We start from the raw sequence: 3,571 nt of genomic DNA on the forward strand, positions 1-3,571 counted from the left end.
TCTATACCTCTTGACCATTTCGAGACTCCTCGTAGTATCCGTGATCTCATCCGGGACTCTGAACACCATTCGGTCACCAAATCACATAACTCATATAATACTATATCGTCATCGAACGGTAAGCGTGCGGACCCTACGGGTTCGAGAACTATGTAGACATGACCGCGACACCTCTCCGATCAATAACCAATAGAGGAACCTGGATGCACATATTGGCTCCTACATATTTTATGAAGGTCTTTATCGGTTGAACTGTTATGATAACATACGTAATTCCCTTTGTCTATCGATATGTTACTTGCACGAGATTCGATCATTGGTATCTACATACCTAGCTCAATCTCGTTGTCGGCAAGTCTCTTTAGTCGTTCCGTAATACATCACCTCGTGACTAACTCCTTAGTCGTTTGCTTCCAAGCTTATGATGTGTATTACCGAGAGGGCCCAGAGATACCTCTCCGATACTCGGAGTGACAAATCCTAATCTTGATCTATGCCAACTCAACAAACACCTTCAGAGATACCTGTAGAGCTTCTTTATAATCACCCAATAACATTGTGACATTTGATAGCACACAAGGCATTCCTCTGGTATCTGGGAGTTGCATAATCTCATAGTCCAAGGAATATGTATTTGACATGAAGAAAGCAATAACAATAAAACTAAATGATCATTATGCTAAGCTAACAGATGGGTCTTGTCCATCACATCATTCTCCTAATGATGTGATCCCATTATCAAATGACAACTCATGTCCATGGTTACGAAACCTTAACCATCTTTGATCAACTAGCTAGTGAAGTAGAGGCTCACTAGGGACATGGTGTTTGTTTATGTATTCACACATGTATTTAGGTTTCCAATCAATAAAATTCTAGCATGAATAATAAACCTTTATCATGAATAAGGAAATGTAAAAAATAAAAACTTTATTATTGCCTCTAGGGCATATTTCCTTCAGTCTCCCAATTGCACTAGAGTTAGTAATCTAGTCACATCACCATGTGATTTAACACCCATAGTTCACATCGCCATGTGACCAACACCCAAAGAGTTTACTAGAGTCAATAATCTAGTTCACATCGCCATGTGATTACCACCCAAAGAGTACTAAGGTGTGATCATGTTTTGCTTGTGAGAGAGGTTTAGTCAATGGGTCTGTCACATTTAGATCCGTATGTATTTTCAAATTTCTATGTCTACAATGCTCTGCATGGAGCTACTCTAGCTAATTGCTCCCACTTTCAATATGTATCCAGATTGAGACTCAGAATCATCCGGATCGGTGTCAAAGCTTGCATCGACATAACTCTTTACGATGAACTCTTTATCACTGTGACGCCCCGAGACCGATGCGCCAGCTGTCTTCCAGTTATTCGTTGTTTGTTGCCGTGTCATTCGCTTGAGTGTTGCATCTTGCCATGTCATCATGTGCATTGCATCATCATGTTTTCAAAACTTGCATCTGTCCCGGTCTCCCAGTTCCTTCCGTTGTCCGTTCTGAGCCCAGACACACTTGCACGCGCCCGTGGCATGTCCGAAATATTATTTTATAAGTGGCCGGAAAATGTTCTCGGATTGGGTTGAAAGTTGGCATGTGGTCTTATTATAGTGTTGATAGACTGCCTGTCAAGTTTCATCGCATTCGGAGTTTGCTTGATAGCCCAACCGTTAAACTATAGCGGCATTATAGCCGGTCTAACGTCGGACGTTTTCGGTCTTCGAAAATCGTGTCGGGCTGCATCTCTCCCCTCTTATCTCAGACCAACCAGCTCTCCACAGTCCACCTAGGCCCATTCCTACCCCTCTTTGCACAGTGCATCGGACCTCCTCGCGCACGCGTCCGAAAGTTGTCCCGGACCCTACCCGAGCAGTCGTCACCGTTGGATCTGGATCATCCCCAAACATCTACAAAACGTCACCGTTTTCTTATTTGGACCCCCTAGCTATTTTATTCGCGATCATCCGATTGCGATCGGAGGGACGAGATAGCCCCTAAACTAACCCGTGGTGTATATATACTCCACTCCTAGTCTATTTGGACAAACCCTAACTTCTAGGGAGTTTGTCCCATCGAGCCGCCGCCAGCCATTTTCCCTCAGGATCCATCCCCACCTATCAGCATCTAAACCCCGATCCCCTCCTCTTGATCCTGTTCGGATCGAGGCCACAAACGCCTCCGCCCGAGAGTCACCAGCATGACCCCGTCAAGTCGCGCCCGTGCTCATGTCGCCCCCCGTCTAGGAGCTCCACGAGGAGAGGAGCTCCTCTTCGTCGCCCCAAGAAGCAGCCACGCCCGAGCGCTCCTCTCCAGCCGGCGTTGTACTGCTCGGAGACCGGCTCCCCTCATCAGATCTGGCCTTATCCCGTCCTCTCCTCCTGGCATCTCTCTCTGATTCCTTCTCCTGCTCCCTCGCTGAATCGCTCTCTCTGTTCTTTTCTTCAGGCAACGGCAGCTACCACTACTCCCCATGGAGCTCCACCATCGACTGGCTCCAGTGCCGACCCACCAGATCCGGCCTCTCCTCGCCTTCTCCGCCTCGTAGACCCCTCGCCGCGTCCGCAAGTCCAGCCGTCGCCAAGTCCCTGCGCCTCTGCTGTTTCTGCCTCGTCCTCGTTCGAGCGGAGGACGAGCGCTTCCTCGTCATGCTCTTGGGCTGCTGCGCACGTTGATCGGCCCATCTACTCCCAAGCCTTCGCAGCCAGCGCCCTTGGCCCAGCCTCCTCTAAAGCCGCGGCCCAGCAGCCTCCAAGCCTATATCCGGCCTACCTCACCACCGTCCTGCCCAAGGCCCACTGTGAGAACCCCCAGCCCCTCCTGTGCACTGATGGGCCAACCAGGTCTGACCCGTATCGTGTTTTTTTACATAGAACGTTTTTGCTTTTTTTTTCCAGAGAATGCTGTTTTGCAGATAGGTTCCTAAACTTCATGCATATAATAACTTAATAACCGTGCATCGGATTAAAACAATTTATATATGAAACTTGCTTAGAATTGTGTCTAGTTTCATAATATGTCACTTTCAACCATGTTTAAAATATTTAAAGTGCTGTTTGTTTAAATTTGCTCCTATGCCATGTTAAAATACTTTATTTTCATAACTAAATAACCGTAGCTCCGAATTTAATAAACTTTATATGTAAATGGGGTGGACAAATGCCTAGTTTAACATGGTGTACTCATCTTGCATGTTTAACAACTCTAAAATAATGTTTAGGGCAGAACAGTACCAAATCTATAATATGCTCATGAGGAGTTTCTGGAGTTGTTGTTCGTTGCTTCCGGCCTCATTTAAACTTGACTAGATAGGTAGTTTACTTTGCTTCACCCTTGACATGTTAAGAACATTTAATATTGTTGGGGTACATAAACGAGAGAGAACTAAATATGTGGTGTTTTGTCAATATGCATCCCGATGCATATTGAGCTCCACTTAACTTGTAGTGTTGTTTGTGCACTTTGCCTTGCCATGCATATTTAAACCGGACATGCATCATACTTGGTTGTTCATCATGCCATGATTATGTGATGGTTGTTTACTATGTTGTTTTCTTCTTTCCGGTGTTGCT

This window comes from Triticum urartu, unplaced genomic scaffold (genome assembly GCF_003073215.2).
Source record: "Triticum urartu cultivar G1812 unplaced genomic scaffold, Tu2.1 TuUngrouped_contig_6361, whole genome shotgun sequence".
Taxonomy (NCBI): Eukaryota; Viridiplantae; Streptophyta; class Magnoliopsida; order Poales; family Poaceae; genus Triticum; species Triticum urartu.